This window comes from Balearica regulorum, chromosome 8 (genome assembly GCF_011004875.1).
Source record: "Balearica regulorum gibbericeps isolate bBalReg1 chromosome 8, bBalReg1.pri, whole genome shotgun sequence".
NCBI lineage: Eukaryota > Metazoa > Chordata > Aves > Gruiformes > Gruidae > Balearica > Balearica regulorum.
In genome coordinates this window covers 13,647,567-13,664,210 of record NC_046191.1, presented here as the reverse complement: position 1 = coordinate 13,664,210, position 16,644 = coordinate 13,647,567, and the positions used below count along the sequence as shown (strand labels likewise).

The window sequence follows — 16,644 nt, the reverse complement described above, 5'->3', positions numbered from 1 at the left end:
TCTGGCCGCGGAGGCAGGTGCGGAGATTCTAGAGCAGGAACTGCCCCGTACGACGCAGAATACCGCCCCTGAGCCCTGCTCCCCATTCCCTTCCTAACCGCAGCAAACCTGCAAGTCACCAGGCGCTGGCCGCCTGCTACCGCTGCCGGCGGCGGCGCGGCTCGGCGCCAGAGCAGCCCGCCAGAGGGGGCGGCAGGCGGAACGGCCGCGGCGCTGCCCGGCACGGCGGGAGCACCCACAGCCGCCGGCTGCCGCTTCGGGCCGCGCCGCCCTCCTCCTCTTCCCGCCTCGGAGGTCCCCGTCCCTCAGGGCGCCCCGCCAGACACCTGCCCCAGCGCACGGGGGCGCGTCCCGGCCCCCAGTCGCCTCGCAGGGCCGGCCCTCCCCTCGGGGCATGCCGGAGCGCGGCGCCGCTCGGCCCCCACCCCCGCCCAGGGGCAGCGGGCCGCCCCCCCGGCCGTTGGCCGGCGGCCGCGGGCAGGCCGGGCCGGCCGCCTCCGCCCTCTGCCAGCAGGCGGAGCTGCAGGGAGCGGGTCCCCGCCGCAGCGGCTGGAGGGGGAGGGGAAGGAAGCGGAAGGAGCCGCCGCCGCGCTGAGGGGAGCAGGCGCTGTGCGGAGCCGCCGCCGCTGCCTGGTGCGGGCAGCACGGAGGGAGCGAGCCGCGCACGGGGCTGCGCGGGCCGGCCGCGCCCGCCGCGCCGAGGAGCGGGCGCCAGGTGAGGGCTCGGGCGCGGGCCCGGCCCCGGGGGAAGGGGGACCCGGATGGTGCCGAGTTCGGAACCCGCGAGGGGAGGGGGAAGGAGGAGGAGGAGGAGGGAATGAGAGGGGGGAAGCCCCCACGTGACCAGCGCGTGCGGGGAGGAGGTGGCGGCTCGCGCGCCGTGTTCGAATCAGCTGGCCCGCAGCGGCGCCTCGTGCGCGTGCGCGGCGGCCCCGGCCCCGCCCCCCTCGCGCTCCCTATCCGAGCGTTACGTGTGCGCGTGTGAGTCCATGCGCGCGCCCGGCCTGACACGGCGGGGCCGGGGACACGTGCGCGGCGCCGCGGCCGCCATGTTGGGTCTGAGCTGAGTGCGGGCGGTGTGCGTGCGCGCGCGCGCGGGGCCGGGTCGCGGGGCGGGGGGCGTGCGGGGGGTGGGGGCGACGCGGGCGGGGGGAGGGAAATCTCGCGAGGTCGCGCGGTCCCTGCGGGAGCGGGCCGGCTGCGGGATGGCGGCGCAGCGCTGGGCGTGCTGGGTAATGGTAACGGGGGCCCGGGGGGCGGGGACCCTGGGACCAGCCTCCTCCCCGCCATCGTGCCCCGGGCCACACGGGGAGCGGGGCGGGGTCGGGCGCCCCGGGGAAGCGCGACTGGCTCCACTCTGCTTCCCTCCTCCCCCTCGCCCCGGCCCTGCCCCGCCTCACCTCACCTCACCTCACGCCTGCCCCTCGCAGTGCCCGGGCCGGGCCGCGGCAGCATTCCCCCCCCGCCGTTGCCTCTGGCTCTCCAGAGGAGCCTCGGCTCAGCGTCGTGGCCCGTGCCGTGTCCCATTGCTTGCTCTGCGCTTCTCCCCCCGTGCCGCTGCACCGCCTCTGCCTTTACCACCGGGGCCCTGCCGCCACGGGTGCCGGACTTCTGGGCAGCGCTGCTGGCGCCGTCCCAGGGCGGGCGGTGTGCGCCTCAGAGCCATTGGTGTGCCCCTTGGTTGTCCCCCGCTGTCCTGCCATGTCGCCTGCTGGCCAGGGTGGCCAACTTCCCAGCGCTACCTTGCCTCTGCCTCTGGCTGCTCCAGGGCTGTCTCGCAGCATCCAGTCTGTGTAACATCCCCAGGTCCTCTGTCCCTTCCTCGGCCGGCGTGCAGCCTTGGCCCATGCCCTTGCCCTTCACAAGCACTTCATGGCATTTTTGCTGTCTGGGCTCGCTCTTCACACCTGTCCCGTGCTGTTGCTTCTGTACTCATTCGGGTGGAATGCTGTTGAACCCAAACTGCGCCTACCCTGAAGGAACGGTGATGTTTAGGGACGCAGGGGTCCTAAAAGAGATTCTTAACATCACAAATCTGTTTTGAGGCTATGATTTATGTCCCCTTGTATCCCAAACTTGTAAAATACATTTTTGTTGTCTCTTGTATTTGGAAAAATAATTCCAGTAGTATCCAAACGTCCCAGCTCAGCAATATCCCCTTTGTCTCCTAGTCCTGATCTCTCTTAAGGGGAGAGCATATGGTTCTCCTTCTTCCTTATGGTGTCTTGTATTCCATCCCTGATTATCCAGGAACACTGGCAGATTTTGTAGTCTTGCAGTAGAACTCTTCTTGTTCCTAATCTAGTTTTAGGCTGCCACATAACTGATACTAAATTTTTGTAAGAGAATATGTTCTTTAGGCTTTGAAGTTCCAAGCTTTCTTTTGGAAATATGCTTGCAGTTATTATTAAACAAATTGTAGTGGCTCTTCAGTGGTTGTACATGTATTTGTATGTTTTCCCTTGATATTGTCATTATTACTGTACTAGTAACATAGTGATTGTTTACTGAGGCTTTTAAGGTGACACTCTAAGTGTAGTCTGTATTTCATATTGAATACTAACTTGTACAACCTTTTGATAATGTGCTTTTTGGGTGTATTTCTAACACATAGTTAGATATTGTGCTTTCCCCTGCCACCTAGCTGCTATAAGGACTGGTGATCCAGTCAGGATTGGTAGATTTGGTGTTAGCAAAATCTGAGTCTTTTCATAAGGAAGTAAAACTTTTCAGAAAATAAGTTGACAAGTTACTGTTGCAGTCTGTTTTCAGTTATCTTTTAATTTTGTTGTACTGTCAGATAATTAGTATTTGCTTAATCAGAAGTAGAAAAAAGTTTATGTAAGAAAAAAAAAGATGATATGTGTTAAACAGTAGGGGGGGAAAATGCAGTCTTTTTAAAGTGAAGAGTATGTGGTAAAATGTTGAAAAAAAAAAATGGCCATCAGGTGAAATTTTCACCCAGTTGAAGTCATTCATGAAACTCTCATTGCCTTAGAAGAGGTTAGCACTTAGTAATTTACTTTAACAGGTGACTTCTAGCAAGTCATTCAGAACCTGAAAAACTTTGGTTGCAGGCTTTCTCCAGCACTGTCATGCTTATTTCATAAAAAACATTCTATGTCTTGAATTTACGGTAGGGCTTTTTGTGAAGGACTGTTACACAGTACAACCATGTGTGTCGGTAAGGACCAGCAGTTATGACCTTAAATTGAAATACTATTGATAATTTATGTATCTAGTTATTTAGTCCAGTATAGGTAGTTGCAATTCTCAGTTGTACCACTATTAAGTGAAACAATTTTTCCTTTGCGTTGCATACTCCAAGTGTATAATTACTAAGAGATAGGCTGTACTATGTATGTGGTTCCTAAGCTATTTAGTTATGAAGCTCAATCGTATGTTTTGTCTGATAATTTTTAAAATTTCTGGAAAAAGATGAACAACAGCTGAACAACACTGTGCTCTGATACTTACCAGTGTTTCTCACATACTTGTGTAGTGAGATTCCAGTCTGCTGTCCATAGTCTACTACAGAAGGAAGGCTTTACTCTCCTGATATTTCCAAGAGACTTAAGGATTTTGTTTGTTTCTGGTTCTTCCAGATCATTTTAGGTACTTTGAGTAGGTTGACTTCTGGTCAGTAAGAGTTGTCTGGTTGGTACAAGGTGGCAAGACTTTTACTCTGCTCTTTTACCACCTTGTTGGATAAGGGAAATAAGAAATGTTTTCTTAACTTTTCTAAAAGTACTACGGAAGTTGGAACAGAAGTCTTGAAGTCTTCCAATTATGGGGCTTTTTGTTTTTTAAATTAGTCTTTCACATTTGAAAGGCTTTCTTTAGGGCTAATCTATATGGGTTTGTTATGATTTGGTTTTCCTAAAAATGGCAGTCTTTGCATTGTGTGGGATGATACAGGTCTCTGGTCATAAAGAGCCAGATTTGCAAGAGATAACTTTTCAAGTATTCAGTACTTGCTTATAACCATAGATTTACATTGCACTTACAGTTCTAGGAATGCAGTACTGTAAGACCTATTGTTCCCTTTCTTTAGGGTTGGTTTAAACTTACTTAGATTATTCCAGACATATATTTGTAGACCTTGTCCTTAAAAACCTTGAACAAAAAAAATTCTGCCACCTCTGTAGGCGGGAGTGAAGTTGCAGAAGGTGAAAAACTTTCTCGCTTCTGTAGTGAGGAAGTCTTTTTTTTTGGTTGTTTTTTTTTTTTTAGTTTCCAAATTAAGTGTTCTTTGCTGGGAATCAAGCTGCTGATTATAAGAACTTGCTTCTGGTAAACTTTACACTCTAACACTTAAGGGTATATTGTTCGAGTTGTAAGAACATTGTAAATATGGTTTCTGCTTCAAAAACTGCCTTGGTTGTAGAAGAACCATCATGAGAGTTTATTTTAGTTTTGTGGAGACCTTCTTTCTGATTGAGTAACTTGTAAAACACTTAAGAAATGCAAAGCTGAATATTAAATAATGTGTTCTCTTTCTTATTGGACACTGTTTTTCAAACAAAGACTTTAAAAAAGATTCTCTGATTAGGTGCAGCGTTGTAATCAAAAGTTTTGGTTTTGTAGCATAATAGGTTGATAATTTGTACAATTTGTGTTCAAAATTTGTGTAGTAGTTACAAGTTTGCATGCAACTACTTTCCCTTATACAGACAATTTGTCATACAAGAGATTTTTATATCTTCAGACAAAATATTTAGTAGCTTAAATTACAGTAACCCTTCTTTAAAGTTACTTTAATGTTTTGATGCTTATAATGAATTCAATTAAACATAGAAATACAGAAAGATCAACTAGTCTGATCCTCTGCCCTTTGGAAGCATACTGAGGTCATTCCCTCTGATGACCAAGTTCGCCTGTGTTGCTTGTTTCAGCAGCTCATCACCCCATGGTTAAAGTTTTACCTGATACGCAATTTGAATATTTTTTGCTTTGCATTATGCTGATTGCTTTGTGTCTTGTTGCTTCAGAAAACAGTTGATTCTCCTTGTAGTGATCTTTTATCTATTAGATTGCCATTAGCTGCTCTCCGTATTTTCTGGTCTGGTGAACATCATAGCAATATGAATGTTGGCAAGATAGACAATGTGATTGTCCAAGATTTTAAAGGTGATTTTACTAGGGCAGATTTAAATACAGTATTTAAGCACAAATATTTGTTTTGATTAATGGGTACACATGTGCCAGACAAACTAGTGGTAAGAAGGGTAAAAGCTTACCTTTTAGAGAATACATCAGTAGTAGAGCAATGGGATTTTGTCAGTCTTTTACAGCTTTGTCATGGGAAATGCTTGATTTGTGTCCCTAAAATGTAGTGATTTGAACTTTAAAACACTTATTTCAGTTAGAAAATTTAAAAGTCAAAAAGGAACTGTGTGTTCTTGAGAGTTTGCCTGTTGGTACATAAATGGTAACATCTGGCTTTTTGTTGTTGTTTTTGTTTTACTGGTGTGTATATATATGCGTGTGTGTGTACATAAAATCTGAGTGTTTCAGAGCTGCTGATTTTTTTTTTATTTTTTTTTTGTGAACTGAAATGTCTCTGTAGTAGCTCTAATACAGGAAGGGAAAACAGGGATATAGCCCAAATGCAAAACTGGAGGAGCTATGCAATTAGGTTACTGTGCCCTGTACAAATACATTAAAGGAGGAGGAGAGTGGTAGAGCCTCCCTTGTACATTTGTGCTTGAAAGATACTCTGCCTGTACAGTAGTGTTGAAGTTAGGAATTTTATCTCCACAGCTAAAGAATCTAGGAACACCAAAAATAGATACTGTCAGGGAAGATTTGCCACGCTGGTTAGTTGCTTATTAATTAAATGCTCTAAGGACATTTCAAATTGAAGGCATGCATCGAGTGGATTTGTGCAGGTGTATTTTTCTGAATTTAATCCTGTTTAGTCTTTCAATTTGTGGCAGGGATGATAGAACAAAGCAGATTTACTAACTGCCTGGACAGTACAAATCTGAGAGGGAATACAACCATTGGAGTGTGAAATGGTCTCGACAAATTGGATGAATGATCTGAACTATATGGGATGCAGTTCAGTAAAGAGAAACAGAAAATAATACGTTTGGGTAGCAACAATAAACTTAAATATGAGAAACAACTGGCTAGGTGACAGTTCTGCCAATAAGCAGCTGTATCACAAAACGAACACAAAGGAGTCATGACAGCTCTATAAAAAACAAGAGTCATACTGGGATATATGAACAGGATTGTTGCATGTAAGATATGAAATTCTTCTGCAGTACTCAGCAGTAGTCAGTAAGGCCTCAGGTGATGTACTGACTCCATTTTTTTATTACTCTACGTCAAACAGATTTGGACCAATTGAAGAGTATTTAGAGAAGAGTTGTGATAATGACCTTTGAGGAAGGACTGAAAGAATTGCACTTGTTTAGTCTATGGCAGAGATGGGGACACTTAATAATAGGCTTCAAATATGGTAAAGATTGGTACAGAGAAGAATGTAATAAACTGTTCTCTCTAGGTAGGATAAGAAATAATGGTCCTGAGGAGCACGAAAGGAGATTTCGATGTTAGGAAAAACTTTTCAGCTCTATGGATAGATAATCACAGGGTTAAATATCTGAGGGATGTAATGGGATATCTATTGCTGAAAGTGCTCTAGAAAAGGTTAAGTAACCTCCTTTGAGGTGCTTTAGGTACCTGTCCTTGGCACAGGAGGTAGGATGGTTTTTGTAATTTTGCTGGCCCTGATTTGAAAAAAAAAAAAACAACCCAAAACCAACAACCCACCAAAAAACCCCCCAAAAAGCAACCAAACCCCACAAAAGTTCATGGTAGAGTAAAAAAAAATAAATGATGTGACAGTTTGTAAGGTTTAGTTTAAGAAAAAAATCATCAAATATATTAAAGTTTTTTTTAATAGAGCATTTATTAAAGACTTCTGTAATGTAATACTGAAAATAACTTTAATAGGGTCTTCCTTGTAGATTTAATATTTTTTACTTACCTTTATATGTTTTTTATGATCCAATAGAAATAAACTGAGCTAGAATCGAAGTCTTTCAGAAGACTTTGTTGAAGAGAAGCAAAGTTCAAAAGATTAAGTCAAGGGAGCCAGGGAATCAGGCGCATCCCAGGCTCTGAAACCAAGCAAATCATACAATTTCACCTTCTTTCTGTAAAACAGAGGTAACAGTTATTGTCTGAGATGTATTTTGAGGGATAATCATAATTTACAAAGTATCTTCAGGTTTCTGAAGAGTTTGTTATATAAATATGTTCATATTTAAAATTGGTTTGTGTTCCATGAATTAGAAATAGATTTCAGTCTTCCATGCCCATTGCTGTGTACTAGTCACAGTATGGAAAAGCCTGAATAGAAATGTATGCTTTCTACTACCTATACTACTTTTAAACTAAATTTCTCCTTTGAGGTTTTGTTAGGTGATTTTAAAATATTAAATTGGAAGAACTAACCTTGAGACAAATGAGTTGTTAAAGCTTTTTAGGATTAAAAGTACTGGACAATTTGATAAAACTGTGTTTTGAACCAAATCCAGTTTAGTGAATTATTCTGCACTTTTTCTATTCAAAATCAACCACCTACATTCCATGTGACCTTGTTCAAGATTTTCTGATTTTTGCAATTCGACAGAGCTGCCTTGGGCTTAATGATGAATGAAGGATAGGCTGTGTGTCACATAGATATATGCTCTGTAATTAGGAAAAGGGTTAAAGTGAAACAAATTCTATCACGTTCTCGACGTTTAAAAAGAGTGTAGAGGATTTAGATAAAATAATGCTTTCAATCTATTACTGCCTAATTGTAATTAGGCATTTAGGGCATTTTTCTATCTGACCGATAATGTGGATTAAACTTTATATATACTTTAACTTCACAGGCTATCATCACTCTGTTTGTTGTAATTGATGGGAAATTGGTCACTAAACCATTGAGAAACAAGGTTTTGGTAACTGACATGGCATTGGTATTAGATCTTGATGCAATGTTTGCTTACATTAGTTGCAAGTGCAGCAGGACATGGTGGAAGTTAGTTCTAGAGCTTTCTTATATTTATTTTGGTTCAATAAATGTGATCTCAAAGCTGTTAATGAGAATCCTATTTCTAAAAATCAATAAAGGCAGAAAGCAAACACTGTTCACTATATTAGAATAATGTCAGAAAAGGAATTTGTTCCTTTGAAATATTTTTAAGTCTTCCAGGAATTTTCCTTATATATATCACTGCAGTACAGAGGCTTTTTTGTAGAGTATTATAAAAGGGTCATAGTATCTCATGCAGGGTCATAGTATCTCATGTAGTAAGGGCACAAAGGATTAAGTCTTAGGCAGACACAGATGCACTTATTCCCTAAGCTCCACCTGAAGAGCTGTAACTGAGAAGAAATTGTCAGACAGAACTGTCTGAAAAAGACTGCTTTAATCTGGAGTTTGGAGAAGTATTTCTTGCAGAGTGGACTGGGGGAGTATATAGACAGTGACTGACTAAAAGAGTGGGAATCTGTTAAAATTACAACAGGTGCTGGGGTTTGCTTGTTTTTTCCTGTTTCCAAGTGTATAATATTTCTTTGGCAACTTTAAAAATTGTATTTTATTAATCATTCTAAAGTTAGAATATATTGGTACATGCTTTCTCTTCCACCCACTACTTTCTTTTATTTACTCGTGTTTTCTCTGTACATATCTTTGAAAAAGTATAACTAGCAGTGAGTTTTACAGGTTAGGTATACATGATTATATTGCTTTTCTTAGTAACTACTCTGTCTAAATTGTCACTTGAAAAATTTTGACAAGGTTTCTGTGCTTTGCAATGCTGCCAGCACTGTTGTTTGGTTATTTCCTCAAAAGCTAGGCTTCAGGAAAAATGAAGCCAACCAAAAGTTCTCAGTTTTTTTCAGTCTTCAGTCTGCAACTTTTCTGTATCATTTTGTAAATTTATTTTGCCCTGGAAAAATAGGCAAAATAGAAAGCCATTACAGCTTAGGATTTTTTTTTTTTTTTAACTAGTTTTCTATTTTTAGCAGAATCACTGTGTTTATTGCATCAATTTTCTGGAAATTCTGCTGTATCCAGTACATTGCAAGAAATGCAGAAAGGCTGGAAAAAATCATTATTCACAGTATCATTGTGGAGGCTGCAGTAATGCAATTACTTTTCATATATGCCTGCTTAGTTTTAAATCTATCTGTGAGGAAGTGGTTTCTAACAGAACAAAGTGTAGTTATCTCATTTCTCTTCAGTGAGGACAGCTGAGAATTTCTCTGGATCATATAATTGAGAATCCACTCATCCTTTGTTAAGAGGATTCCTAAGATACTTCAGATGGAAAAGGTTCTTCACATAGCTGCCATCTCAGAGTAGCGCTGAAAAGGACAAGAAGAAACATTTACTCTTTGTATGATGTCCTAGTGCAAACAAAGCTTTCCCCCCCTCCCCACTGCAAAGTGAAGTCTCTTTCGGATTTCTTTTCCTACTTTACAGTTCACTTCAAGACTTTTTAGATGCTAAGTCTTATCTCAGTGTGGTTCTTGATATGTAGTTTGAAGGTGGTAGTTGTTGAACCAAAGAGAATTTTGCAAATCCTCAAGAATCCTCTATATTTCATTCTCATAAATGCATTGCTTTATGGAGTTCGGTTTGCTGTCAAGACCATTCAAATTATCCTGGTGTTTAAGTGTAGAGGAACAGATTTCTTGATGTTAAGATCTAGACAGTTGTTGTTGTTTTATGACTGCCCCTCAAAAAAACCCCACAACAACAATATAGGTGATTAATTTCTTGTTAATATATGTGAATTTCAGTTATGTCACTCATGATCTGAAAATATCCCTGGTTAATTACAGCCCAGAAGTGGCTTTATTGAAACTTCCTGTATTGCATGAAGGGTTATTTTTTTTCTCCTATTGAAATTCTGAATGTAGAGAGGGAATCTTTTGCTGTGATACGGAGGTAGAGGCAGGCCAGTTAATGTCATTTTATCCAGTGTGACTCATGTCTCATTGATTTTCCACTTGAGAGGTAACTCTGGTGATCAGACCTTTGTGTCCTGCTTTTAGGGTATAGTTCTTAATTGAATTCAGTTTCAGTGAGATCAACTGCCTTTTTAAAAAAGCTCTTGTTAGATTGTTGAATGTCTGTATTTACTTGGCCCAAGAAATTCTCCCAAAGAAACCATCTCAAAAGGTCAGGAGATTCTCCATGAGAAACATGGAGAGCTCTGGAGAGGCCTACCGTGTAATATTCTTGGTACCATTTTCAGTTTTGATTCATGTGTCACTATAGTTTTGTTATATGACTTGTACCAAATAATCATGTGGACATTTCTTCTCATCCTATCCATTCTGTCAGTAGGCCTGATTTGCAGAAGTGGCATGAGCTAGAATTTAAGTTCTTTTTGCTTATCCTCCTTCAAATGTGTGCTTTACTATGTGCATGGGCTTAGCATGCCTAATAAAGTTACAGCTTCCCTAGTTGGTTAGCTCTTGCTACTGCTTTGAAACCGAAGTTTGCTTTTCTTATACTTAGAAATGAAGTTCTGTTGAAGTCTGGACAACTGTTTCTTTTTGACCTTCACTGACTATATTTTCCATAATGAGAAGATGTCAAAAGGAGCCCAAGGGTTTGAATCAGTAACGAATCAGAAGATAGAAGGTCTGGGTTTTTTTTCTTCCGATGCCTTTTTTGTGCCTCAGGTTCTGTCAGTGAAGACTTGCATCAACTGGATTTCAGTTAAATTTTCAATAGAATTTTAACAGTTTTATATTCGAGTGAACAGTAAAACAGAATGAAAATAAAGTAAAACAGATCATGCTATGACCCCTGCTCTGCAGAAGCAGACATAAAGAATGTTTCCCCCAAGGAGTTCACAATCCCACTGTAATATATGTTATAACTGGGCAATACAGATAGATGGAAACGGTAAGATGGTTGAATTATTTCCTGTGCATCAGTTATAAAATATTTTTATCCTCATCATGGAAGATTAGAGTTCCAGGTTAAAAGAAGTTACTGTGCTTCCTATGTTTACAAAGTATAAGGAAGAGCCTGAGAGTAAGGCTTCACATTACAGCTAACCTCATCCAACAGCAATCTGTCACCAAAATACATAGTTGTGACCCCTGCTTTCCACTGGCACCTGTGCTCATTTGACCACTACAGTAAGCCTGTTTAGGGAGCTAAACCAGCAAAAAAATAATGGCTCTTTTGTAGGGGTTTGTATTTTCTAAATCAGCTCATTGTAAGATCAGATTGAATACTAAAGCAAATGCTTGGGAAAAATCAGGCTGATGTGCCTGAGAGTTACAGGGGAGTGGGATTGCTTCTTTTTGTAGATTAAATCACTCAACAGTAAAATGAAACCTCACCTGGGAAGTCTTGTTGCAAAATTAAAGAGAGAGTGATTGAAGGCTCACCAGACTGTGAATCAACACTGTTGATAAGGAGTGAGATGATAGATGGGTATAGCTTTGCTGTGTCAGAAAGATAGAGGGAAAGTGGTGTCTTGGACAAAGCAATAGACTAAGGAAATGCTCTTTGGAGAAGTATCTAGATGGATATAAGTGGAGCAGGGGTAGAGAAAAGAACTTTGCAGTAATTAGGATGCAAAATGATGAGATCCTCATGAGAGTTATGTGCTTGGGGTAACAGTGGAAACCTTTCTAAATCAAGCCAACTGGAGGGTTCAATCACTAAAAAAGGTGTTTGCCATTGAATCTTTGTAACCTTCATTGTCAATGAGTGTGTAACCTTCAACATAGGCTCCTGGACTGGCACAGCGTTTCATTATGATTCTGCTAAGTCACACATGGATTTACAGTTTTATTTCCTTCGTGGCTTTTTAAATACATGAATATTGTAGAGTTGCTCTTCCTCACCACTAAGACCTAATAAAAAAATATTTTTAATATTTTCCTCAACTAAGCAAGGATAATCCAAACTGTATGCATGTAGAACTCCAGAAAGGAAGAAGTAGCTGGCACGTGATTTTAGGAGGAGGGTTTTCAGTCAAAATGAGCAGGTGTTTTAAATGTTAGAAGATGGTCAGAGTTGTTAATTTAATCAAATACTTACAGAATAGTGACATTTCAATAAAATTATTTCAGTGGTTGCAGAAAAAAAAACCCTCTACTCTGATAATAGTCTAGAGATGATACAAATCTGATGACGATTTCACCACTGTCTTGAGTCAGAGTTGTAGACGGATCTCACAAAACTGAGCAAATGGGTGATAAAGTAGAAGCAGAAACTCGTTTTCAGAAATGCGAAGTAACACATGAGCATAAAATAACTTTATGAAAAACCCCTAACCCTGACTTTAAATCCACTGTTACTGCTCAGGAAAGTGTTCTGATAGACATTTCTGTAAAAACATCAACTCAGTTTTCACTAGCTGTCAAAAAAAGTAAGTAGTGTTGAGTATTATTAGAAAGGGGTCATAATATAAACCATTACTATTCTACGGTAAAAATCCATGACATACATAGGCCATGCTTTGAATATGATTATCCCACACTGATCTCTCTGCTAGATATGGTACAGGAAAAGGCAAAGAATAATCAAAGGTTTGGGATAGCTTTTCTATGTGGAACACCAAGGAGATATGCCAAATAAAATACCCATTAATTCTGGGAGTGTACAGCAAAGGTATGTCCTCAGGTCTGCCATGCCATACATAGTCACTGTATTTCAGTACTTTCTGTGTTTCTAGATACAGTGAAACTAACTTTTAAAGGTATGGGGGGGTACATGGTTTTTCTCCTCCTGGTATCAAGAAAGGAATATGTTTAATTGCTTATTGCCCTAGGAGAGATAATATATCATAGAGTTATGAAGGCTTTGTATATTCAAGATATAGCAAAGGCAGCTTAGGGGCTATATTCTTACTGTATTTATTTTTCTTCTTTTATGGCTACAGCATTTTGCTGTGGGTAACACAGTTCTTCATAGCTGAATAATTTCAGAGTTTTTACAGCAATTTTAGACGTTCTCTAAGAGAACTGATGATCAGTTATTTTTTTGATGATATTTTTTAAAAGGTTAAGCAGTTTTATGGATGGCATGTAAATTACATTTGTCAAGTTAATCCTTGCTTAATACTTGATGTCAGCTCTTCAGAGGTATTCAGAAAGGAGTAAGCATAGCACTTGGTTTGACATAGCACTGTTAAATTCCTTAGAATAGTTTGAAAAAAACTGTGCCTCAATAAGGCTTTTTTAGGACATCATTGGCAAACTGTGATTTATTATTATTAAAAAGGAAAAGCAATGTAGAGTCTTCTGCTTGATATCTTTATAAATGCAAATGTGCATATGACTGTCAAAGTGAATGAATGTGATTTCTAACTTTGTAACTCCTTTTATGGATCATTTTCAAATTCATACTATAAAGATTCCAAACTCTGTCTATGGCAAACTCAGAAAGCTACTGGTCAATTGTTTTTGCTCTTGTAAGAAATAAGCATTTGGAGTAATTGTATCTCTATAACTGAATATTTCAGAGGGATAAAAGTCTGGGAAGAAATCCATTTTACATTATATTTGTGTGAGTCAAAATATAAGGCCATAGTAAATAACTCAGTCATTTAGTCTAAGCTTTATCTAATTTCTTCAAATCAGAAGATTTTAAATTCAAATTTTAAAATGTGTTGTCACTTGATAGAGTGTGTGGGCAATCTGGTATGCATTTCAGAGGCAAAGCCCATGCCTGTGGAGAGCGAGAACTTAACTGCAAGTGCAGATTTTGTACTGCTGTGATGGGTTAGCCATTTAGGAAATTGTCTGAACTCTGGCAATCTGCTCATGTTTGCTTAGGATAGGTATGGAAACTACATAATTCACACTCTCTGACCCAGCTTCTGGCAGCTCCTTCCTATTGCCTGAATCTGTGATAAAATATGCTGAAGGTAGACGATAGTGCTGTCTTCCTTTGTTCTTGTGCTTTGAGAAATTCTCTAGTGGCTGAACCTGGAACTTGAATAGCCTTTTTATATTTCTTCAGTCCCTTTACGTGCTGTTACAGGGTAATTGCAAGGAAGGTTGGATGAGCGCCTTTTTATTTTTTGAAATAGATTTTATTACGAATTTTGCATACCATAACCAGGCATGTATTTTTATATAAAAGATTAAATGCTCTAATTGTCATTTTATTAAAATGTCATAGTTAGCACTGTATTATTGAATTAATAACTGATAAAGTACAAAATCAGTGAAATATTATGGTAGTCATGAGTTCTATCGTCTTGAGACAAAGGGTGAAAGTCAAAACTGTCAGAAATTACTTTAGTTTCAGAAAATTAAAATGAGAAAAGGCAAGATGCTATTTAAAGCCTTGAAGCCTCATATATTCTATTAGGGTAGATAAAACTGCAAACAAACACCTAGGTTGCTAGTATTGAGTGTATCCATTGAAACATCTGACATTGTAGTTGAAAAGGCATACTTTGTTTACGCAGCAGCTTTCCATCATTGACAATACTATAGATATTTTTTTTTGTTTGTTTCTTTATTCCTGGAAAAATATATGTAGGCAAAGTCATAAAAAGTGAAGCAGAAGGGGGAGCTCTGAGTAAAACACACAAATTTTAGTCTGCCAATACAAAAAATACAATTGAAAGCAGTAAGGAGAAGGAGTTAAAACTGAAGTTGCTTTGAGAGTTGCATTGGATATCTAACCTTGCAGCCTTTCCTTTTTGCCAGGTTATGGGTCTTTATACCCATTTGTAAAATTGAAAAATTGGAGTTCTGTTTTTACAAACACATTGGTGGGATAGCCTGAATGCTGAAAAATTATGGGAGCTCGAGGGGAGACAGGGAAAATTCGTGGAAGAGAAATCCTTTGAAGTTTAGTAAATAGATAGAAATGACCTATGACTTAGGAGGACCCTGAGCTAAAAATAGTTGGAAGCTGGAAAGGTATTGCGTACAGCAGCTCTTCCGTAGCCATCTACTTACAGCTGCTGTTGGAGACGAAGTACTGGCTGGATAGACTTTTGGTCTGACTCAGTGTGAGGAGAGATGTTTGAAATTAATAAAGTTCAAAATAATTTATTTGCTTTTGAAGTTAATGAGGAAGAAGTTTTGAAAATGGATAGTCAGTATACAAAAGGAGCTGACTGTATACGTCCATAGGTGACAGGTGTGTTCATGTGCTTAGGTAGTAATAGTTAAGTCCCTTTTGCTCTGTAAATGTAGTGCAATATCTTAATACCTGGCGCATGGAACATATTTAGAAAGTGCTTGATAAAGTATTCAGCAAATGGGAAGGGATAATAGAATCGGAATGAATTTTTCACTTTGTAGGCAGCCTTTCATTTTATGCCTGAGCAGTGAGCATGGTTTTGAAAGTAAATTGTCTCATGTAGGTGCAGGAAATCAGACACTGAGTATTGCAAAATGAAACAACTCTGAAGACCAATAATAATCAAAGCAGAATACCTGGGTATAGGTATGGAGAGGATAATCTGTAATTGTATTTCAGCAGTGTGTCGACAAGTTAATGGTGGGTTTAGAGAAACAGTGTATAATCTCAGAAATGCTTAGAAATGCATTTTAAATCAACAAAATGTATATATTCAACAAGTTAATAAGATACCTGGAGAAAAAAAATAGTTGATGCATAGTTGTACTGTATGAAAAGTTTTACTCCTCTGGCTGAATCTTTCAGGATAATTAATTTGTGACTTTTAAAGACGAAAAAAGTAGGAATCAGACTGGTCTGAGTTTTTACTGTGCCAAGGGCTGTAGAAAGTGCAGAACTGATGAGCAAGCCTGCATCTTGCTGAGAAATGTAAGTGGAGCAAGTCTAAAGATTATTTATCAGTGGTCATAAGAAAAGCAAAGACCTGTAGTTATGGTAGAAAAAAACCCACTACTCTTCTGGTTTACAGGGTAGTAATGGCATTTTATGCCAAAGTGTTCAAACAAAAAAATGAGTTCATATTGAGAAAGTAAGCAGTAACTAAAAGACTGAGATTTTAAATGTAAGTGCAGGCCAAACAGAACTTTCTTTGTATTTCCACTTAGTACTGTAAGCATAGGCAAGGCAGAACACAGAAAACCCAGGAAATTAAATGCAGCATATTGTTTATCAGTGAGTGTACTGGCCTACAAAGACTTTCTGAGGAGAGCAAGAGAAGAAAGCAAAATAGCAATCAAGCAAAACAGAATTACACATGATGCAATCATAGTCCTATTTGAATTATATATATTAGAATAAAAATGGAAAATAGACTACCATTGTGCTGTTAAATCAAGGAAATTCTGGCCAGCTATCCTATCTGGAAATAGTTGGATGTAGACAGAATCAGCTTAGACAAAGAAATGTAGTAATTGAACTGGGACCACCCTTACAATAAAGTTTGGGTTTTTTTAAATCAAGGCCTCTGTAATTAAGAAAAGGTATACGATAATGTTCATATTGAAAGCTTTATTTTCTGTGCCCAAAGACAGGACAGCAATCAAACAGAAAGTGGCTGGTCACTGTTACTTTAAGAGCTTTTAAAAAATGCATTTGCTAATGCACTTAAAACACCTTCAATACTTGCCAGTTGAAACTTGAGGAATCCAAGTAGACTGAAATATGCATAGTGGTCTTTTTATTCAGAACACTTAAATACAGACTGAACACAGAAT

The 16,644-nt window shown here is 40.1% G+C and overlaps 1 protein-coding gene across 4 annotated transcripts in view; it reads left to right on the top strand.

Moving 5' to 3' along the window:
- The first annotated feature begins 566 nt into the window (after positions 1 to 566).
- ZZZ3 (zinc finger ZZ-type containing 3) overlaps positions 567 to 16,644 on the top strand; it is a 62,883-nt gene continuing 46,805 nt past the window's right edge. Inside the window, exon 1 of one of the 4 annotated variants that reach the window (XM_075759689.1) lies at positions 567 to 715. The gene's annotated coding sequence lies outside the window, so the exon portion shown is untranslated. Of the gene's footprint in view, positions 716 to 938; positions 1,057 to 1,147; positions 1,233 to 16,644 lie in introns of those variants that run through there. The other 3 variants (XM_075759693.1, XM_075759690.1, XM_075759692.1) reach the window with 3 other exon arrangements.